General features: G+C 35.9%; 1 protein-coding gene and 1 long non-coding RNA gene across 2 annotated transcripts in view; both read left to right on the top strand.

Moving 5' to 3' along the window:
- Positions 1 to 24,412, top strand: part of NALF1 (NALCN channel auxiliary factor 1) — a 472,983-nt gene that overhangs the window by 130,127 nt on the left and 318,444 nt on the right. The window lies entirely within an intron of this gene.
- Positions 12,271 to 22,494, top strand: LOC139827668 (uncharacterized). Its single transcript, XR_011738593.1, has 3 exons — positions 12,271 to 12,344; positions 13,409 to 13,476; positions 21,830 to 22,494. It is a non-coding gene; the product is annotated as an uncharacterized lncRNA (long non-coding RNA).

Raw genomic sequence — 24,412 nt, 5'->3', positions numbered from 1 at the left:
ACACATCTTTAAGAGTCTCTTAATCACCCAGCAACCCTGGAGAGAAGAGGCAAGATTTGGCATGTCAAGTTGTTTCTTCTTCTTTTTCCACCCTCCCCTCCACCTCAGCACCCCACATTTCCCACTCCCCTCCAAAGAAAAAAAAAAACAAAACAGGATTCTCCAAGAAAAAGGAAGGAAGAGTAAGCACATTTTTGTTTAGGGCACTCTTCAGTGATTATGGAGACTTGGCTGCTGCTTTCCAGGTATGTTTTTTTGTAGTCAATGACCATTGACAGGGTGATAGAAGAGCAAATAAAAAGGGAGTGTTATACTAAGTGCTATTAAAATGCAAAACCAGCGTGAAATACATTCAAGGACTACTTAGTTAGACTAATGCTATCACTTGAGTTTTACCTCATTAAAAGATACTTAGCAGTTTGTTAAAAGAATACTTCTTAATTCAGTCTATGCAATTACTAACGAAAACTAAACGAAATTCGTCTAAAATAGCTTAAGTTTAATAGACAATTCAGAGATAGCTCTTTCAGCTAGGATTAAGACTATATAGGAAGTTTTTGCAATTAAATAGAAATTAATAAAAAAAGAACTCAGCCAGTGTCGATTAAAGCCTACATATAAATACAGCAGGAAGCTAAAAGCCCTCTGTAATTCAGTGGCGTCCTTGGAATTATATGAAGGATCAGGTTGTCCGAATTTTTTATTCCAAACAACCTTAATTTATATTCAAGGTAAAACCAGCTGCTAGTAAAAATAATCCCTGTTTTACTAAGAAAGAATTTTAGTGCTGAGCCCACTGTATTTTCAGTATCATTTCAGCTCACAATGACTTTTGGTCTCCACATAATAATGCTTTTCCTAGAAATCCCATTAACAGTCATAATTAAATCATTGAGTAATTGCCAGAATTTGAATGAACACTAAGTACAGCCAACTCATTTTAAAAGCTTTGAAGTAGCAGCACGTTGCAAAGTCTTTATCTGAGTGAGTGTTGACTCAGGGCTAGACTCATAGCTAGGCAAAGCCAGTTTCAGGGAACAAAGTGTTAACTTCCCTATCACAGATAGCACAGAAACAGGGGAGGAGGGAGGAGAAACAGCAAGAGGCCCCTGAGGAGGCTGTAGCTCCCACTGCAACAGCTGGCAGTGTATGTCCTGGTAGTAATATGCCATACGGATGTAATGGTGCTATCTAAGTACTCCAGCTGAAGAACTGGGGAAAGGAGTGCACTAAGTCTAGACTCCTCTTATTTTGGAAAAGAGTATCTATGTTGACCTAAACCAAGAAATATTAATCAAATAGCTTGCTCCCCTTAATGCATCCGGAATGAAAATTTGAGAAGAGTCAAACACAGAAATGAAGAGAAGGTGATTCCTCTAGTCACGGCAGCATCGAGAAACTCAGCAGATGCAGGACTCTGGCCTGAGCACTGTCACAGAGTCATCCTCAACAATCGTCCTCAGAAGTTGCTAATACACTCCCTGATAAAACTTCTGAATGTACTAATACATTTCCAGATAGTGCCCATGCTTACTTCAAAGAGGTTGTGGTCAGGACCTATTGCCAATAAGCAGCATAGACAAGACCACTCGTTTTGGGGTGTGAAAGGGTTTAGCTATAGGGACACAAGCTTAATCCCAGGCCTAGAGGCCTTGCCCTTTTTATTTAGCAGAATGCTTGTAGTTTCTTGGCCCAGGAACAGATGAACCTGCTTGCAGTAGTTTCACATTCCTACATTTTAGCAAGTGCAGGAGTAAATAATGCTGTAGGTTTTTCATGGTGTATACAGTTTATTATCTTATTTTGTTACCTTCAGTTCCATAGATTTTTGCTGTTTTTTAATATCACACTGAGATGTTTTGATGCATATAGCAATGCATATCAAAAGAAAGCCATTTATAACACTACTCTGCCTCTATCACTGAACTACTGATAATAATATTTTGATGGCTCTTTCTGATAACTGTGTTATTGTTTGTAGAATCAGTCGTCTAATTTCAAGGAACATTACTCCAAAAAGTCAACTCCGTAATTTAAAAAATGTTCCGAACTGTTTATTAAAGATTTCAAAATGTGGGACATAAGCACAAGATTCAGGCAGTTTTTATTAAGTTTGCCATGAAAACAAGAAATATTATATTGTAAAGTCTAAAAACATGGAGATTCAGGCAGACCTCATATTTTTCCTCTTTGTAGGGGTTCTGGTTTAGCACGACACTCAGTTGCTTAAGTACTTGCTGGTTTGTTTCTTCATTTACTGTAACCTGCACATTTATGCCTCTGGAAATTGGAAAATCAAGTTATGGTTTCTCTCATGGTAGCTCTGGACAGTCAGTTGGCAGGTCATATTCGTCTCTCTGCTGCCTCTTTTCTCATGCTGATCTTCACTCTCTCTGCTCTGTTTGGCTTCTGGCTGATTTTACTGGCCTCTTAGCTGGGTGATGTACCTCTTACAGTTAGATTTAAGCAGTTTGTGTCAGTGGGTAGAACACTGATAAACCTGATGCTGCTCCACTTCCTAGGATTTAATGCATGTCAGGCTCTGCTGCAACAGGATCACTGAATAATTGAATGAAATACCCTGAATTCTTCATACAGGAACTGTAGTACTACCTATGTCCTGAAATCTAATAGAAAATAAGAATATGAATTTCATATATATTAGTGAAATCTTTTATGAGGCTGCTTATATTTTACCTAAGGTATAGGCTACAGCTTGGATTGTAAAGCAGAGATCAAAGATGTAGCTCTCATGTTAGTTCTGCAGTTTTACTGTGGCCTGGAAATGTGACATACTCAGTAACATGCGTGGTAGTTATTAGCACTTCCAACAGTATGCATCATATGGGCAGCACAATCAGTGTACAGTTGGTTTTCCAGGCAAGTGAGTGAAAAGGAAACCCTTAAAGCCAGTAATTTAAATAGACATAATACATCAGGTAGCCAAGAGTGACAAGGGTCACTGGAAGGACAGATAGAATGTTAAAGGACTAAAAGACAAAGGAACATATTATAGTTTGAGGAAATGAAATTGGATCGGAAACTATAAGCATAAATTAATGTTAGCAGGCTGACAGAAGGAAGAGGTTTGTAAGGATAGAAGCTGAAGGATGAGAATTATAGTGGGCTGTGTGATACATATAGGAGCAGTAACCCAACAGAAGCTTTGTAACATCAAATCTTGTGGGAGAGACAAATTCCACTGTACAGCTAGGAGTTTAGGGCAAAATACTGTAGAAGAGCAAATGTTGCATATGTAAGCACTTTAAAAAATGTTGGAACATAAGAAAAGATTAAAACGTAGCAGCAACTATAATGGCCTGTGTTATCTAATAGCTTGACTTTTACCAGCCGATAGAAAATTTTAAGGAAAGAGGACAAGAAATAGGGAAGTACAGAAAATCCCTTCCTGGTATCAGTCTAGAAATCAGTGGTTTACGAACCTCCACAATTCAGACTAAATTTAATCAGCAGTCCAGGGCTGAAGGTCTCATGACTTTTCCATTAAGTAAATCTTCCTGAGGTTCTTAAATTCTGGAAAGAATTACTTTTTCATGAATGAACAGGTTTTACACCTTGACTTCTCTCACACCCTGCGGCAAAGAATTTCATAATTTGATTACATGTCAAAAGAAAAAGTACTCCCTAATGTCTTCTTTAAAGTTGCATGTTTTTCAAATTTTGGAGTGTCCACTAGTCATTGCATTATGAAAAAGATAAAACCCCCTTCTCTCTTCTTCTTTTCCATTTTTTTTTTTTTTTAATTTATGGATTCCTACATCTTCTGATTTCAAAGCAAAGCAATCCTGCTCATCTGTTTCTACTGTTTTAATGGATGGCTTTCCTTAACTCTGATTATTCCAGTCAACCTTTTATAAATTATTCTTTTTGAGGTGGGGAAGCCAGAATTGCAAACTACTAACCACTATGCAGGCATTTATTTTCACGCTGCATTTCTCTCTTAACAGTTCCTAGCATTCTGGTTGCCTCTCTAATCACTCATTAGAACCGCTGTATCTTCAGAGCACCATGAACAATATTCACAACATCTTTTTCTTGTATGGCAACAGATAATGTAATTCATCATGTAATGTGTGTTACTTCATATGCTTTTTTATTGGTCACTAAAATGAAAGGTGAAATCCAGTCCCTTAATAACAAGGCTTCCTTCCTTCCTTAACCTTTTACTGTCAGCTTTATTTTTATTACTGTAAATAATTTTGAAATTGTGAATTCCAAGCATTTATTCTTGGCCACTGAAGTTCCTTCTGGCTTTAGTTGAAAGACATTTCTAAGAGCTCTTTGGAGTTACAGTTCCCTGTCTTATTCATTTCACTCGTCTCCCATACTCACTGAGTTTATCAAAATGCCCTGTAATAGTTTTTTGAAGTCCGAATAAAAAAAATGATGTTGAATCTTCACCATACTTACTATGGATCTACTGATTTTATTCTGTGTCACACTATAAATGTGTTGGCTAAAAATCAAGTATACTGGAGCACTTCAGAAATTGGCATTATTACTGTTGTTATTGCGATTACTATTATTAATATTATTATTATTATTATTATTATTAATCTGTTGTCCTCTGATACTGAGGCTGGTTTGAATGATATCTCAGTGCTTTCCTACTTTAAATCCTAGAGAAACTGAGTGTCATACTCAGTTCGTCGTGGATTTTTTACTGTTCTTTTTCTGAGTCTTTCCAAAACCTCTTGTGGAGATATTTCAATTGAGCAAGTTCTTCTGTATCCTTCACCTTGGAATTAAAATTACAGTTTTGGAATCATCCTAAGTTGTTTTACAGTCAACACTGATGCGAAGAAATAATGTAGGGTTTTTTTTCCTCTGACCTCATTATCAGTGAGTACACTTTATACTCCTTATCTGTCAGTACAACTGAACCTTTGCCAGGTTTCTTGACAGTGTTGAGGCCATGATGAACAGCTGGTACTTGATATGGAAAGAGATCAGAAGCTGGAACAGGGATGTAGACAGATGAAAAACATGGTTGTAATAAAAATAAAGAGGATAAAGGTATTTTGGATGTCTTTGATAAGTACTATGTATGAATTAATGAAGCATCTTTTTAGATGTTTCTGGTAAACAAAGAAAGAACTGACAAGGTCCTAGAAACAAATGAGGCAACATTTAGAGGCTTGTGTAGCAAGGAAGGAGGTGGTGATTCTGAAAATGAATTCATCTAATTATTCCAAAAAAAGGGTCACTATTTCTAAAGTGTTCACTCTCCTAACTCTTAACACTGGACCAAGCCAACTGGAGGGAACATTTGCTGTTCTACCTCCTCATGCAATTCTCAGGTTCATGACACACAGAATGAACAAGTGACGTCTCCTGAGGGCCACGCTTGCACCCTGTTAAGCTTCTGCCTTTCTGTTGACAGGGATGACAGACCCATGCACAGCTGTTTGACCCAGTTGGTTAGTATAGAATCAATGAGATTACTTGGTATGGGCATCCCTAGTATTCAAGAGATGTCTAGAATCTAAGGATGGATTTTAAGAGAGAAAAAACTCTTGGTATTTTAGGTTAAACATTTTTCTTAGCCTTCCGAGTATCTCAGTTTCTGCATTTGCAGAATATGGGTGATAATATTGTTCTGTTTTCAAGGACTGTCAGTTTCTGTTCTGTTATTTTTAGTTATTGGGTCCAAATGATGCCCTGCAGGAATCTCAATATTCATAAAGCTCAAAATGGAAGGGCCTGTACACATGTTGAATGCTTTTTGATTCTTCATCACTGAGACAGAATTTATGGTTTGGAAGTGCCCAGGCTTATATAGGGTTACTGTTCAGAACACTGAACTTCCAAAATATAATTGCCTGACTTTTCCTGCCCTTTGCATTTCACTTCAAGTATGAATATCAGCAAAGGTTGTAAAGAGCTTGTGAAAGTACAGAATAGTAGGTTGCAATGTCAAACAGGGGAAGGTGAGTACTTGCTGAACATGAAAAAACGATGATGAGGGGGGGAGAAAAAAATTAAAATCTAGTTGGTACTTTTAGCTTGTAATAATGCAGATTGGTATATAGACAGCTGAGCTTCTGGAACCCTGATGTAAATGCTGTCTTCATACCTCAGCTTTCTGCTAAGTTTCTTATGCTTCTGAGCTGTTCTCAATGTAACCTGACTTCTTTTGCCTAACTACATAGAAATCTTGTTCTCCAGGGAAGATTTTTGCTGGAGAATTATGTTGGCAAAAATACATGTGACTTTTTTTTGCCTAAGTGCTGAGTGTAAAGCTGTTCTATATGTCTACCAAAGGAGGTGGCCTTAGTTTGGCAGGGTAAATGTCATTCTGGGCTCAAATCCTCAAGAAGTTTTAATACAGAAGACAAATGCATACAGTACTTATAAATTATTAAATATACTGATGTCTGTGACCTTTATTTCAGTTATCTTTTTCCTCTTCTTCCCCTTACCTCTGCCCTGTTCCTTAAGTAGGATTATGGAACAAGTGCCAGTTATCACAATTGTTAACTTGTACCCAGAAAAACTTGTACCCCGGTTGTTAAGTTCATAAAAAAAAATATAAACTATAAAGAATCCCTAGAATATAAAGATATTTTTTCTGAATATGAAAATAAACCAAAATTGATAAATAATGTAGTTTGCCTTAATTATTTTTTATTGCTGGACATAATTCATTTACAGAGGAAAGACAGCTTTTATTCCTTTGTAGTCTAGTCTGAGTTTTTAGATTGCTTTTAGTCTAAGAACCTCTTTTTTTTTTTTTTTTTTGTTCTGTGTTTCAGAAGCCAGACTTGGATAAATGTTAAACTTGATAAGAACAATTTTTTTTTTTTTTTTTCCTGTATAACAATTTTATCATTGCAGACTGAGGGGTCTGGCAATCCTCTGATCCTAAAACAAGACCAATATGAATTTTATACATGAAACCTATGTATCTGTACCTGCTGAGATCCTATTCTTGTCAGTAATTTTATTTGTGTCTTCACTCCATAGCCAGGTTCCTGGAAGTACAACGTTCTATTCTTCACAGTTAAAAAACTGAGTAAATGTCAGCAAAATAAGGGTGCAGATACAGTGACTTGCTCTTCTCTAACTTTTCTCTAATTATTTCCTTTTGTTAATAGAATAGTTTACTTCTGGAAAGTATTTACTGTTGTTCTAAAAATTAAAATTGCTTGGCTTTTTACATTTCACTCCTCTGATATTATTTTGATGGAAGTCTGTAGGGCCGTACGTGTCTATTAGTGCCAATCATACCAGGTGATTATTTCAAATTATTTTCTATATATTTGTATTACCTATCATAACATTATTTTTTAAAATAAATACTTTCCTCCTTCCATTCTGTTCGTATTAGTGTTGTTCTTTAAAATAGAAGGGCTTAACTCATTTTTCAGAGTGTTCCATGTCATCAAATGTTTTGTCCTGAGGACATGGTTCTGCACATGGAAAACCCAATGGTGATTTTAACTGAGAAAATATGGTCATGTCATGTCATTTTTAGAATTTAGTCCTAGTCCCCTTGCTGTCATTTACACAGATTCTGAAGGTTACTGAAATGACATACTGAGACAGTACCTTTAGAGGCAAAGCATGCAAATTTTGCCTCAGATCCCTCCTGTGGCTTGCTTTACAACTTGGATTAACTCTCGTGACCTCTTCATGCCTTACGAGTCCCAAATTCTGATTGTCATTCAGACTTTCATATTTACAACGTACTGATTTGAAAGCTAGCAACCACTGTTGCTTTTGCATGGAAAGGGCCAGGTGATTCTCTGATGTTTTCTTTACCCTAAAGCAGATGAAGAACACTCTCCCAAAGAGTTAGAATCAGCCTCTTTCACTTCAGCTAACAATAAATTTTGGTGGCAGAAAATTGTACAACTTGCTTGAATTCATAACACTATTTCAGCTATCAACAGGTCACTGATTTCAAAGATGAATAAGCGTGTTACGTACTGGAGGGAATCAGGATATCAATTAAGCTAGCAGAATTTGGACCAAAGGTTTACTATGCTGCTCTGGCTAGCCTAATACAGTCATCTCCTTTCTTTTAATAAGAAGGCCTCAGCTAGTTATTTTCAACCTACCATATAGTGTCAGTGAAAGAACTGAAGATGATTAATATCTCTGAGCATCAAGTGATATCATTACCAACTGTTACAGCTTCTGGATTTTAAATCTGATCTTTATTTTCTGAGTTATTTTCATTTGATTATTTAAAAATATGTTATTTCATTTAGAGGAAGTCTATGTGGCTGTGACAAATTAAAGCAAACAAATGACTCCTCCTAGCTTGAAGTGGCAGTTGGGAGAGCTCAGAGATACAAACGGGGAAATAAAGGCCTTATGAGTTATCCTCAGGAAACTTGCAAGCTGAGTTTTGGTCCAGAGGAATCAGTGCAAATGGCTCCTGTACAGTGAAATAGCCTAATGTTGCACCCTGCAAAATGAATTGACCACTGGCTGCAATCACACTGTGTAAAATTTTTATAGGTATCCAAATACTTGAGATCATTTACAAAATTATTTTTCACTGTGTGAAATTAGGGAAATTATTTTCCTTTTTTTTGGTTCAGTCAGCCCAGCAGCAAGTTAAATACAGTGTGGTTGCTACTACAAAGTGGAGTTTATTGAAATATTTCAGGAGCTTTATTTTTACTATTTTTTTATCTTCTTGTTTTTTAGCCACCTGTAGAGTTGACCTTTTTTTACTGGAAATTTTGGTGGGGGTTTATGAAAATCAATGACGTATTTGATTCTTTCACATTTATGTCAACTAGTTAGATAGAAAAACAGGTGTGATTGCTGAGCTGATTGTTCCTAGGCAAATAAATTGCATTTAAAAAACCTTTTAAAAGTTAATTTGATTTAGAAACTTCTTCTGGAAATATTTCCTTTCTATTTAAAATAGAGGATTCTTAGAGGGTGGGGGTTTGTTTGTTTTGTTTGTTTGTTTGTTTGTTTGTTTTGTTGGTGGTGGTTTTGGTTTTAGTTTTTAATCTATTTAGTTCTTACTCTATTTTATTATTCATGGACAGTTGAGAAATAAAAAACATAGAACAACCCAGCAGGACAATGTACTTGAGTTTACGTTTACTGAAGTTTAATTTTTTCAAGGTATACAACACAGTATTACAGTCTCCAGAACTGTCCCTGATAGTTCTGATGATGTTTGACTTGCAGATTTAAGACATATTTTGTTTTTCTGTCAAGTCCATTCGTTTTCACTGTTCGCCTTCATTGTATGCTTATGATGTCTGGCACAATAAGGATATGATGTTGTCTGAAGCCTTCTGGGTCCTATTGCATTGTCCAAAATAACAGGAGAAGTCTTTAATCCCACTTAAATATCTAATTTAGCCATAATTATTGTGTTGCAAACCATTATGCATCTCACCTCTGTAAAATATTTTTCAATAATAAAATGCTTTGATAAGCCTTTTAAATGCAAAGTATATTGGGAATAACTATTGGTTATCACAGTATTTTGACAAAATATTTCTCCCAGGATTCTGCTAAGTAACTCTGAACTTGACTTTTAGAGATTTACAAAATACATTTGTGTTACTACCTGCTCAGTGTTATAAACAGAGGCTGTACCCACAGGCACAATTGTGTAATTTTGATTTTACATGCCTCATTAGTGTCATTGATTAGTGTGCATTATTTCCGCTCCTTCAGAAGCTATATCTTATCATAATTTCCCTCTCACTGCATTTTTAAAATAAATGCAGTTCTGTGTTTGTTTTGTGTTGTTTTTCTTTTTTTTTTTTTTTTAAATCCAACTAGTAGTTCTTTGAAATGTGTTTAGGCACAATATTATCATGATAAGATACTTTTAACTATTGTGTTAAGGCAAGTAAAAGGGTAATAATTTACTATCATGAAACCTGAGGCAACATATAAAAAGTAGCTGTGATAATGGACACTGCAGCTGAGCAAGCCTGAAATTATACAGGTGACTTAAATAGCGGAAACAACACAAGCAGTTTTGCTGAAAGACTGGAAGGCTGCCACTACCACATATAGATACAACCTGTTTTTCAGCTGGAGAAGGTCAGAGACAAACAAACTTTGAGCACTGGATTTATGCATACGCAGGTGGCAATTGTCTCCTGAAGGAGGTTTTACAAAAGAGGGGACAAAGTCAAACTGCTATCAGTCTGACAATGCAATCTTGGCAATGCCAATCGCATTCTTTTTAAACTTGTCAGAGTGCCACAGCAGACAGGCAAAATGTGGTCCAGTCATACCAAATGCTGAAATAAGGGGGTGGGCTCAGCAATGCAGTCAGTGAAAAGCAGCCAGTGAAAAGCATTCACAATGCACACGCAGCTGCAGGTTGCATTTGGCTGGCTGTTGGAAGTTAAGAGCATCACTCCCTTGCTCCTCTCCTCTGCCCTCCAGCTCGAGCCGTATCCAAGGGTGGAATAATCTCGTGAATTAATTTAGTTTCAGCTCTTTAAGAATTAGGCAGCTAGTCTGAGCTAAATGCATAGTTCCCTCTCTAATCATTGAAAAATTAAATGGGCAACTCCAGGGTGCAATTAGTCTCTCATACTTGGCCTTAGTGCAAAAAACCAAAATGCTGGACAGCGTAAAACAAAAAACAGTCCTCACAACCTGCAGAAGCTGGGAAGCAAAAGGGTACAAACAAATTGTGCACACCTGCAGCACAAAAAACACTTGTGAAATAAAAAGAGAATGGAAATAGTTTGAGGATCAGCTGACATTTTTTCTACTGATTTTAAAGATAACCTAAATTAAGATTACTTTTCTCCCTCCATTTTCCTCACAGAACAGCTATAAATTGGGCAAAATGTGGTGTTGTCAGGAGAATTTCTTTAACACATATGACTGAAGCATCTAAGTTAATTATTGAGATTAACTTTAAAGGCCTCGGAGAAAGGATTTTAGGAGCTGAAAACTAAGTTCCTGTGTCATAAGAGAAAAACCTATTGCCACTTGTAGTATTAACATTTTTGGATGTCTGAATTCCTTGTGAAAAAGAAAGTTCTTTGTGGTGCCCATAAACAATATATTGATTTTCTTCTAGATTCTCATGGGTATGTGTATGAAAAGTGTGGTTGCAGTTTTCTTATGACTAAATTCATAAAAGGGCCTCAATTTGCTTATTAGCAACTTTGTTGGCAGGAGTAGACTTAGCACAACACTTTGGAATTCGTGGTTTAAGAGTTAATACAAAATCTAATGCTCTGTGAAGAAGTAACTCCTATCTAATATTGGTGGACATGACACTGTTATACTAACTTGACCTGTTAATTATTTACACCAGTGAAAGTAATACCTTTAGGAGAATCTCCTTTCTCGTCTGGATATCATCAACACTAGTTTGTGTTTGAAAATATTCTTGACTGGAAAACCTTCACTCATTAGTTTTCTCTGGTTTAACATTCTGAGGTACCTTTGTGCACTCTCTCAACATAACTCTTCAAGAAAGTGTGTTTGTATTTCTTCTCTGCATCGATTGCATTCAGTCTCTCTGTCCTCACGCTGCTATTTGGTACCCCCATACAACATGCGGGCAGGATATGCAGTTGATAAGCAGATCAGTCAGTGTGGGGGTGTCCAGCTGTTGCCCTGGCATCTCCTGTTTGACTCTTTCTGACCAGCTGGGACTTGCTATGAATTTTATGAAGTGGATTGATATATCCAGAGGGGTCATCTGGGAAGTATTTTTGGACAATTGGTGCCCTGAGCAGCTGGATGTCTGGAAATCTACTAGATTAACACCCAAATTGCCCTGTAAAAGAGAAGACTTCAGCCATGGACATAAACAATTTCCTGAGAATCAGATCTTTCAGTATGAGGGAAATTCTTTCTAAGCTAGGTGAAACCTCAAAGTATTTGGCATCCTATTTCTAATACATGTTTAATGATTTAAATTATTTTGTACTCTTGGATGTACGGATTGTATAATTGTAAGGTATTGTACTCCTATGATGGAGCATGATTTCTGTCATAATCATTGGAGCTTTTTGTGACTAAATACGGACCATAATGGTTATATTTCTAGCACTGACTGTGACCTTTTGTTTTGTTTTGTTTTGTTTTGTGGTCAAGCAGACCAAGTGTGAGATCGAGTGCCAGAATACACTATCTGTAGGGAGTTGAATGTTCCCAGGAGGTCAATGGAGTCTAGAAAGTAATTCAGCCTGTCTATCTGAAGAAGATACCCAGTGGTTAGTTATTGAATTGTTTTCTACATTTCATTAACTACAATAGGTTACCCTCCAAACTCTCTAATAGATATCCTCTCTAAGTGTTTAAAGCCTGAAGTAAGTCCCACTGACAACAGTCTTTCTACTTGCTACAATGACTTTACTGTGAGTAGGAAAATTGCAGTTTATTGTTCTAGCATTTCATATTGCCATGAATGTAAACAAGTAAGAAGCAGTAGCAGCAATAATTTGAGCTGTTACTTTTATAGCTTGTTTGTTTTATGCACCTTTTGGGGATTTTCAAAAATTCAGGTTTTTAAACAGCCTAGCTACAGATGTATTCTGTCACTTGAGATGTAGTTTCAAAGAATGGGGAAAAAATCAAAACAGGAAATATGCTGAAAAATATGGGCTATCTGCAGACCTACTAGATAACATGCTCAACCCTTCTGAAGATGCATGAAGTCCAAGGATTGCTCTTAAAATACAAGAAGAGATTGGTGTTGTAAAAAAAATTTACTGCTTGACAAGTTCTTATTATATAGTCAAGCATAATTAAACAAATGTGAACTGGCCTGTGGCATCCATGGTTTTTTTCCCAGTGATTAGACATGACAGGATGTTATCTCCAACTGTGAGATGGAAGGTAATTCAGTTTTCACAGAACTTTTATGTGATGCTGATTGAATTAGTATTTAAGATATGTGTCATGTCTTGTGCAGGGCATTATATGCTTACTGCTTTTATTTATGACTGAGATGTTTTAGTACCTTCTAGGTATTCACAGGCATAATAGATCCAAAGAGCTATTTGAAATGAAGAGTGGAAAGTACAGTCTCCAGTTTTGAGATTTTAGTTTTATCTTCTGCATTTTCTTTAGCATTTTGTAGAGAACGCTGTCTTTAAACCATAAATATAAATGTTAAAAATGTTTTGTCATCATGAAAAACCTGAAGTTCTATGTAAATTGGTTCGGAAATATGTGAGAAAAGATGGACTGTATGAGACAGTATTTGTAAACAGAGAGGAATGAAGATTCAAACCCAGCATTTTGCTGACAGGTTCAGTAGGTAAATAACTGCTTCATTGCTTCATAAAATTATTAAGAGTTCTGAAATATATGATGGCATGTATAGGGAGGAAATAATTGTTAACAAAATAGTTTCATTTCAGAAAATGAAAACCTCAGTTTAACTCTCCTCTCTGCTATTTTTTTTTTTTCTCAGCAGTTCATTAAGAACAATGGAGAAAGATTTCTGTCTTGTTGCATGTCTGAGGTGATTTCAGTGAAGTAAAGGTTTGTGGAAATAGCAACATGCGCAGACAGAATCTGTCTGCTATTTTGGATTCTAAACTTTAGTTTCATGCTGGTTTATATTTTTCATGTTTTCAGATGTTTATTTATGGAACTATTAGGCATTATTTATTTATTGGTAATTTAACCTACAGACATTATTAAGATTCCAGTTAACAGTCCTTTTTACAGTGTCTGGCATGTCAAAACATTTACATGCTGCTTAAATGACTGGGTCAGATCTATAAAACAGGAGGTATTTTAGTATGTACCCCAGGAGAGTTCCACTGGAAACCTAGCAGACCACAGAGAAATCTTCCTTGAGACTGTCTTAGCTTTGGAAGCATTTGAAGTCTTTCAAAATATTCTTCATAGCAGTCTTGCTTTTCTTTTATTATGAAATCCCCATCACTTTTCTAGACAGAGTAAGTTGAAATGTATTGGCCGATATTCTGTGGTGAAAAACAGAGTTATACCACAGTTTTTTAATTCTTTACAGAAAGTCTAAATGGCTCCATCTGACAGGACATGGGGCATTTGTCTATTGTAAGCGGGGCATGTGTACACCTTGGCCTTTCCATTCTTGAGAGCCCCCATGAACTCCATGACAGAAGCAAATAGGGACTCGACAAGGCTGTTACGGTTGGTGTTCACTGATAGATTGACTGAGCTGACCTGAGTTGTATTGATGAAATTTCAAGTGAGTCACCACAGAGAAGGAAAATCATGCAGTAAGTCAGTGCACGAGGGGATTTTGGTCCACTGGTGAGTCTGGCAGAGGTGAAAACAAGTTTCTCACTTCTTTCATAACTTTGATCAACAGGAAGATGTGCTAGGAGGGTAAACGGCTTGAGTTTTTTTTTTTTTAACTAAGAGAACAGACTAAAGCAAGTCCTAGCAGACAGAGTCTGGTGCAATTGGATGACAAGTAGGGCATCTTCAGATATAAAAGATGCGTCAAGAGGTTTGTGGATTTTGAAGAAAAGGCTACAGTCAGCACTTAGCTGAAAATACAAGGATCCGAACTGGCTTTTTTGTGCTTTGGAACAAAGATGGACAATACATTCTCAACAGCAGTGAGTCTGTTTCTGACACTGTATTCTAGCACCTAATTACTTAATTACTAACTGAGCACTTTTGCAGCACAGTTGATAGGGTTTTCGTTATCTTTATGACCGATTCTCAGAAAGCTGAGCAACTCCATTTACATTTGGTTGTATTTCCTAGAATTTTGAAATGTTCCTATCCTCTAGATAGAGGAAAGAAGACCACCATTTTGAGGTGTCTCAAGCTGCTCGTGCAAAAGAATGACTCACTTGCTACCAAATTTTTAAAAGTGAGTCATGCTTTTATTTATAAGGAGTAGGTGGGAGGATATGAGAACTCAAGTCCCCTTAGGCTTTAGGAAACCCACAGTGAAAACAACTCTTAGTTGTTTGATCTGGGCAAAAACTGTCACCTTCCACTTTTTCCTGGTACCCCAATAAACTTCCAACCTTACTTTGTGTTTTGTTAATTTCTAGAAAAAGGGTGTAAAGATGGGAAACTATCAAGTATCAAAAGTAGGGAAAGAAATATTATGCAGTCACTCTGCACCCCCTTTTCAGACTGTCTTGGAAAGAGTTTCAGCTCTGATGAGGAGCTTAATTCCAAACCATCTGTGAATCCTCAAACTTGTACACCCACAGCGGAAAATGGGTATAATTTGTTTCTATAGCTGCTTATGGGATCTGCCAAACTTTTTTTTCTCTTTTGGTGCTTCTCTTCGCTATCTACATCCGTCTTTATCCCTATTTTCTCTGAATTTTTGACCAGTAAGAACAGGAAAGAAGCACCATCTGTTCTTAAAAAGCTCTAAGTTTGGCTTCTTCTGCTGTTAATCAGACAAACGTGCAGCATTTGCTATTCCTCAGTTATAATGCATCTAACAGCAAATGTGAGCAAACCTAAGTGGATTAGTGTTTTGTTACTAAACTAAGTATAGCATTACTAGTGTGGGATTGTTGTTTAATTTCTTCACAAATACATTGTCCAATACAGATTCTGCCCCGCCCCCCCCCCCTCCCCCCGCCAAGGACACTGTTAACTGTATTCAAACAATATCTGAATATTTTTAATTCTTTCTGGTATTTCATTTAGGGTATTCACATGGGTATAATTTATATAACTATATATAGTCCCAATATCTTCTTACCCCAACAATATTATTAAATGTTATTTTGCAGCAATTTAAAATGACTATAGAACTGAAGATTCTTCTGTTTGTGTGTATTAGACAGACTGGTCTAAATTAATATGTAACATATTACACATTAATTACAAAAAATATGTTTTGTTGTAAGACAACACTGCTGTGAAAACTTCACCTGGCCAATTAGAGCAATGAACACATAAGTGAGTTTTATCTTCTGAGCATTGGGACTTCATAATTCATTAGTGACTGTGGGTCATTAGGCGCAAATGAGTCAAAATAATTCAGTAGTCTGCATGGCTTCATCAAGAAATCTGTTGAAAATTGCTGTTTGAATATGAGTAGTGTGCTGAGTTTTGTGCTGTGACATTTGAAGACTGAAAATGCATGTATACAGAATACACATTCCTCCCCTTGTGAAAATGGAGGAGTAAATCTTAGCAGTGTTTTGTCATGACTCAATCTTAATTTCTGATCCTCTGCTTTTATCTCTACGGCATATTCAATCTTTTTTTTCAAATCAATACAAATAAAAGTAGCACAGTCAATCCCTGGTTTCTGATGTTATGACAAACCACAGAGAAGTCCCATTATTCTGTCTCTTTTCACTGAGCAGTAGCCAAAGAAGGAATTTCACCCTGAGTGCTTTTTTTCACTGGAATCTCCAGATGGTCTGGTGTTACAGTGCTGCATCTGACGCACTGACAAATAGTCTGTCAGGGAAGATTTTTTCTGTAATGTACACTGTGAAACTAAACCATCTATTTGTTGATATACATTGTTTGAAGTGTGTGCAGTTTGCCATGAGACATCATGAGATGGTGACACGTCTTTGCCTCTATATGAATGCGATACTTGATTGAAGTAAAGTTGATGTGGTTGTTCCGTATACTGAAGTGTCAAATGAAGTCATGTGCCAGTGAAGTAGCTATGCAGAATTAAATTAAAAATAGTTTTCCTCTTTTACAGGGTGACATTTGCTCTGTGTAGGCCCTCTATAGGTTTTCTTAAGTGAGGGGTTTGACTAGATGTAATTAGCTGACCCCATCAAACTTCGGTCACCTATCACTAACCAAAAAGCAGGCATGGTGATCCACACAAATATTGAGTAATAAAAAAAGAAAGAGTCCAAATAACAATTTCTTAGATGGTTTGTAGAAACGATATTCAGCTACTCATTGGACTGAAGGCTACAGCAACACTGTTGTTTCAGTGTTGTGATTTAGAAGCCTAAGTATGGTGGAGGAATTGGAGTCTTAACCTGTTACAGTTTTCCACCACTTGGCTGTATTTGTTGGTACAACTTGACTAGAAATTATTTATTTTCCCTCACATTGCTACTGCTGTTGATTTTGGCCATGGAAGTCTCCATTTTACTGACTGATCTACATGTTGATGACTTATTTCAACAAATCATGTACTTTTTTCTTGGCTTTGCTGTTTTAGAGTGAGTTCAATGTGATCAGTATGGGGCTGCATTTAATCTCACAGAGTTTACGATTCTATTTGTTAGCAGATAATTTGGCTTTCAAATGACTTCATTCATAATCCACATGTATGTCATTGGTACGCTGCATAAGAAGATAATTTACCAGAAGTAGGTGTATGTTTATATTATGATGTATTCAATATTCTTTCAAAAACATTTGTTCCTTTAAAAGGCAACATAAAAGTTGCTATGAGAAGCAGTCTTTCACTACCCTGTCTACCATTCTGTATATGAAGAGTAGTTTATTGAGTTTTCAGGGTCAAGAATAACAAACACATACTAGATGTAGCCAAACAGAACCTAAATATTGCCACTACATACCAAAAACTTCCCATGAAGTAATTCTATTGCTTCATTTCACTAATTATACAAGTAGAAGAAATGTATGTCCTCATTTCTTACCATATTCTTATGGTTGAAGCAATTAAGTAGTTTCAGAAATTCAGAGTTCATTATCTTGTAGTTTCCTGGTTAGTTTATAAAGCTGAGAAACTATGTATTTATGTGTTTAGATTTAATTTCAGATCCTTCTTTTTAGTTGGAAATGGTGATCTATAAATAAGTAATTTGCATGGCTCTGTATGCATAAGGTGAACTGCTACATGTTTATTACATCTTTTAAGAAGAATTCAGATTATCAGTGCTTTTGACATAACTTTTTGCCCTTTTCTCCCCTTTTTTTCCAGTCTGTTAATTAATAAGTAATTACTACAGACATATTCTGCTACTACACAATTTGTTGTTTGATGGTTTGTATGCCAGCAACAGTGAATGCAATGTATAGGCTAACAATAAATAACTTAGTGTGACTTATTGCGCTCTACCTATGCAAACAACAAAATCAGCAAGTACTCTGAGTACCTAAAACAGGCAATTTCACTTCTAAGAAAACAGACAAGGAGATGAGTGGGAATGAGGTGGGCAAATATGGTTTGCATGTAAATAGTGTTACTATTCTTGTGTTAGTATAGAATTACTGTAGAAAAATAGAAAGTTACTGGTGGGCCTGGCAGCAGGCAATCTAAAATATTAGAGACTACTAATTTATTCAGATTGACTGAATTTATATCGGTTCGGTTCATTTAAATTCAAGAAATAGGCTAGGATCATAAATCCTTCTAAAGCTCTAAAACCTGACAGATTTGGAACAGGATAATAGACATTATGGGATGTTGAGAGATGTCTCTGCTAGAAAGGAGTCTTTTGCTGTCTTAGTAAAATTCCATCCAGATTTGACCAAGTGGCAAAATCCTAGTTTGCATATGCTCAGCAGCAATTTCTGGACTCCAGCTACCTGATATGCCCCAGGAGACTGGCCTAATAATCTAAAATAAGTCCTGTGACCTCAGGAATGCTCTGCTCAGACAAAGCCATGTTGAACACATCTCTGAAGGCTAAAGTACTGAGAAAAATCAGATATTAGGCACCTTGTGTTCATTATCCAATGTTGGAAGAAGTCTTTTATGTTGATACCTCATTTTTGCCTAGATGGAAGTTCCCTAAATCCTAACCTCATTGAATAGGTGTAGAGGAACAAAAAAAGTCTTTTCAAACACTCCTGTGCTCTACAGATAATCACTCTGAAATCCTGCAAGGAGCAACTAATTGTGCTTTCAAAGTAGGTCTCAAGAATATGCAATAAATAGGGCCCTATATTAAGCAATTTAGGAAAAAGAAAGTACTGGATAGTAATTTAATGAGCAAAGTATGCACTGAATATAGCAGAGTCTATCTGGGAGAAAAAATTATTCACAGTCATAATATGTGTGCACAGGAGAACATATTTAATGTTACACTTTCCTGACACTATGGGGCATGACTTTTAACTCTAATAAAACTTAGAATATTTTTCACGTCTGTATAGCCTTTAAGATTTCTTCAAATTTAATAGAATGCGTGGCAGTACATTAACATGGATTGCAAATGAGTGCTAATATAGATAAAAGTGTGTCAACATACACAATAAGAGTTTTAAAATATTTGGAAATATCTAGATATTATAACTTACTTTGTTATGTATTTTGAAAGCATTATCAAGTTTCTGCTCCAGTTCTCTTTGGATTAGTTATTCAAGGGAAGTTAATGTAGAAGAATAGCTTATTCCATATTTATTTATGCTGTGTTTTTAAAATGTGAGTGTCTGAATATTCAAATGTTATTTGAAGACTCATATTTGGTTTTGGACAACACTGAAATACAGGATCAAAATGTATATAGAGGAGAGCTGAAAATTATCTGTTTGCATATTATTTTCCTTCAGACTTAATGAAGAAAACTTGCGTGAAAAATGCAGATTTTTCCAAGCAACAAAATTTCTCAAAGGCTTCCACAGTTTTCCTTTAAATATTTTGTTCAAGTACGCCTGTAAAGGATCAAATATTAATATGATTACGCGGAGTTAAACTGCACCTAGGAGCTTCGGCCCTGTATTTTGCTAACATTTCATCATCTGATTATGCAGTATGTACTCTATCTTTAATGCTTGCCTTTTAATCCACTTACAGCTATTTTATACAGGAAATGGAAGACTGGAACATTGGAATTTAAGAAATGAGGAAAACACATTGCTTAGAAAGCAATAAAAAAGAAAAAATAATAATCATATTGTAAAAATAGGTAATCTCTTTTCATCTGTTATTACTATGACAAAGAGGTTAATTCAGTGTTCAGAATATCAGCCAAAGTGTTCATATCCACAGAGGACATGAAAGAAAAATAAAGTTATAATTACCTGTAACATAAGTAGGAGTATTGCAAATAATATATAATACAAAATGTGTATGGACTGTGTATGCACGTTATGTGTCCAGATGAATTACAACTCATAAGCTATTGTGCATGAAGCATTTGGCTGTCCGGATTACCATAGCTGAAAAATGATCTAAAATGTTCTCTCTGACAAATTAGCATCATAAGGACCTAATTGTACTGCAATGTTACCTTTTAGAAACAAAATGATATCTGAATTTGACAAAAAAAACCTAGTGATTGCTCCAGTGACTTGAAGATAAAACAGAATGGCTTCACTCTACTAAGAGTAAATTTTAAACTGCTACTATGTTTTTTGCATGCTAGCTCTGGTGTGAAGTCAGTGGTAAATTCAGACTGTTTTGAAACTTCGTAAAGTAAAATCTCAGCTTTGCTTTTCGGGATTGTTTCAAACTGTTTGAACCACAGAGTTATATATGCAAAGGAGTTATTTATGTCATCATCTTCAGGTAGTGCAGGTGTCCTGAAGTTTTAGGTGCAGTCACTGAAGAGAGGTGACTCTATTCAGGAAGAGGGATTCAGAGCATCAGACTTCAACTATAGTTATACCACTGCCACCTTTGACTGGCTGTGTAGAGAGCTTACTATTCAACTGAGGTTCCTTAACTACATACTTACATTAAGGTAGTGGGGGCTGTATCTAGGTTAGGCCTTTTTCCTTTCTGCCTTTATTAAATTCTCTCTCTTTTCTGTGCCTTTTGCCTTTCAAAGTTCTTTTTGCCCTTCTTCTTTGCTTGTGTTATCATTTTGCCTTTTCTGCCTTCCAGTCCTCCTAGTGCCAGTATTTCCACCTGTGTCAACATGTACAACCAGGAGATAAGGTTACAAGCCAGACTAAGTAACCCAGTTGATTCTGCAACTTTTTCTGTGTCCATAACCAGGTTTTTAAATAGAGAGAGCTGAATGTACTAGGATTTTACTCTTCTAAGTTTATTTTCCCACCATTTGTATTTAGCTGCTCTGGCTTGCTACACAGTAGTACCAGTCTACTGAGTTTTCCCATGATTCTGAGCTAAACATCCATGAAAAGAAAAGCAAAATGTGTTTTGAATCTGTATTGCCTGTTTAGAGATTATAATCTTAGCAGATGGGAAAGAGCTGGAGGGAAAAACTTATTTCTTGCTTTATCTTTACTAATCACAGTCAAACCAATGCTCCTTTCATTCTAGGTTCTTAGGATATACTAAACAAATATAATGGTGGTCTTTAGCTCTAAATTTTCCCAATGTGCCTTTTGAGGAGCTGTGGTCCTTTAGTTTAGTATTAGAGGCCATAGCTCAAAGTGGCTGTTTGGCAGCTGCTGGCTGTGTTTCTTTGCGTTCTGTGGGGGACCATTCCTTCTTCCCATGTATTGGCACTTTTAGGAAAATGGCTTTCTTCTGCATAGATCACTAGCAGTCAGAGGAAATATGTTCAGACCAAATGAGTCTTGTTCTCTGAATTTGCAGTCCATATATCACATGACAAGATCAATATTCATATAATTCAGTCCCTCTGTCCCACTTTTTATAGATACCACTTAAGTGTACTTTAGGTCCATCAAATGGTGTTTTATGATTTGCTGGGTAAGGAAATGCATATTGAGTTGAGCAAGAGTGAATGGATTTCAGGCTTAAGGTGGAAAGGCTGATGAACTTGGCAAGGAATTTACTGAGGTAGAGTCAGGTGGGTTGGCAGTAGGTAGAAACATATTTTATTTTTTGGCAGGAAAGATGTTATGCTCAGGGAATATCATATGTCTTGTTGACTGAGGTGGAAAATTTTGGAGACAACCTCTTGTAAAATTTCTGGAATTATATCAGAGCCTTTGTTAAGATGTAAATAATTCAGGATTGCAAAGTTATCTGGAGAACTGTCAGGAAACTAATGCAGGGATTTTTTTACATTGATGCTTTTCTCCTATTCAGACAGGAACGTTCCCTGATCCCTTTTCTACAAGCACTGGGATTGTTCCAGCCAGTGAGGTGCTAATTTTAAAACATAAATCAAAATGCTATGCAAGAAAGAATGAAGCCTGAATCATGAATCCCTGTGAAAAAGAAAACAAAAAGAAAAACAAAAACAGAAGAATCATGTGACTTTCTGAAATGCCCATTACTTTCTCACATTGTCTTCACATTTCTTTTCTCATTAATAATGAATGGTGCCACTAAATCACATTTCTTCAGCCTGTTATTTTCCTACTTACTTTTCTTTAGAAATGAGGTTTCAAGGAATTTTTAATCCATGATATTAAAGTAGAAAGCATGGGTGTGAAACCTTAATATGATTCAGTTTTGGACACTAACTTTATAGTAAATGTACAATAAAGCATCAACACTAACTTTTGTGAGTGGGTTATTACAAACTAAAGGTATGTTTAAATCAGATTTGATGTTGGGTTTAATTTGATGTGGATTTCTTTTTTTTTTTTTTTAATTCTGAAGTGACTGCTTTTTCTAGAATGCTTACTGTTTATTAGGTGTTTGATCAACCTTTGCCTGTCTTATTAAACTACTGTTTAGAACATTTGTTGTTCCATACAACTGTGTTTAATTTTAACATGCAACTTGGGTAGACATGGCAGGGGGGAACTACTTCTGTCAGCTGCAGAGTGGATCATCTCCTTCCTACACTCCTGCATTGCAATGAGTGGGCCTGATTGGTCTCACATACCAGCAGTGGACTCTTGAGCCTTTACTCACCAGGTGATCTTGGATATTTTACGATGACAAAAATATTTGTTCTTGATCACTGAACATAAGACAGATACTAAACTGTGGTAATGTGGCTCATCACATACCCACAGATGTTTCTGTATGAATATATGTATATTTGCTTACATTTGTGTACATGCACATGCTTTTATACATATAAGAGTATGTATATATATATGAAGTAACATACATCTGCGTAATGCATATTTCCTACTCTGAGTTTGTATTTAGTGCTCTCTTTCTATGCCCAAAACTAGCTGAGATCTTCTGATAAGGATAGTCTAAATGTCTGCTCCTGGAAATATGCAGTGATATGTGTATACATACATCTTTATCTATAAGTAGTCGTGGTGTCCTGTTCACTAGTGATCTGTGTGTATGTTTCCAGGTGGGTATTTGTGAGAAAGTGATCTGTGTGACTAGAATTAAAAGCCACTTTCCTGCTTTCATTCTGGCTGTTCATGATGCTATTGTTAAACAGGCAGTAGAAATTTGGTTAAAGGTATTTAGGAAAGTGGAGTAAACATAAATGAAAAATAAAGTTCAGATGATAAAAATGTTATTTCGAAACTATGAGAACGAAAGCACAGAAACTGAGAAGAATAATATTTGTTTTAGAAAGCTAAAATGTTATGAGCAGTATATTTATTATGAGTATAATTTATTTCTCTGGAAAAAAGTGTACATTGAAGTACTAAGTTTAATTAAATAGCAGCATACAATTTTTCACACATGCTCCACACACAAAATAAAAATTATGTCCCCATTTTGTTTGTCAAAATTCTTATTATTCAGTGGAAACTGAGTTGCAGAATTGAATAAGGAGCTCTGTTTTGTTAGTATTAAATGGGAAAAGGTTTGATTTGTGCACTCAAAGTACTGTCTCTAGTTAATCTTAACAATGTTATTTTAGGCTAATTTTGGAGCTGCTTTCAAGGTATGTATTGCATCAACTTTGAGAGTAATTCTGTTTTACTAGCTTTAAAATAACTTTTCATGTATTCCTGCATATTGAATATAGGTTTGGGATGTGATCTTTCAGAGCTTTTTCTTCTCAGGCTACATTAGAAGCTAACGGGGAAACACAAGCAGCTTCTTGATGCAAGCCCTAAAAATGTTGATGTACTGACTACAGCTGGTCAGGAATGCTCTGTTAGACTAGTTTTTCTGCAACAAAAAGTGTAACACTGAAACCTTTTCAATCTCTTGACATAAACTTTTTTTTTTTTCTCATAAGGAAGAATAGATTTTCCATTTTGTAACCATGTCTGACACAGTAAATGAAATGAAATATAATTTCTCTGTGCCTGCTGTGCTGCGGTCATGTTTCTTCTTGATTACAATGATTTCAATCTTGTGATGCACCAAAATGCAGCCCAGTCAACTCTATTTTCTTTAGAGAACATAATGTGAAACTGTTAGGTACATAAACTTAATAAAATTAATTGGGAATTCAGCTTTGTTCAGAGACTGCTAAGCAGAGAAAAGGTTGTGCATGATGATATTGTTTGAAATCTTTTATGCAAAAAAATACAGCTTTCTTAAAGAGGTCAAATTTAAATTAAAAGCAAACAATTTATTATTTTGTGAAATGTGCAAACATGAGTCTTGTAAATGAAAAATGATGAACTATGAATGTTTCTTCTTAACATGCATACATCAATAGATTTTGTTTGAAAAGTTAATGGCTTCAGTTGCTAAAGCCAAATATATTTATTTTAGTAAAAACTACAGTAGCATTTGGGAACATCTTCTATCTTTCAGAAATGCCATGGAAGTTCCTTGAAATATTCT

Source organism: Patagioenas fasciata, chromosome 1 (assembly GCF_037038585.1).
Source record: "Patagioenas fasciata isolate bPatFas1 chromosome 1, bPatFas1.hap1, whole genome shotgun sequence".
Lineage (NCBI taxonomy): Eukaryota > Metazoa > Chordata > Aves > Columbiformes > Columbidae > Patagioenas > Patagioenas fasciata.
Note: the sequence above shows the minus strand (reverse complement) of the source record. Positions and strands in the feature narration are given on the sequence as shown.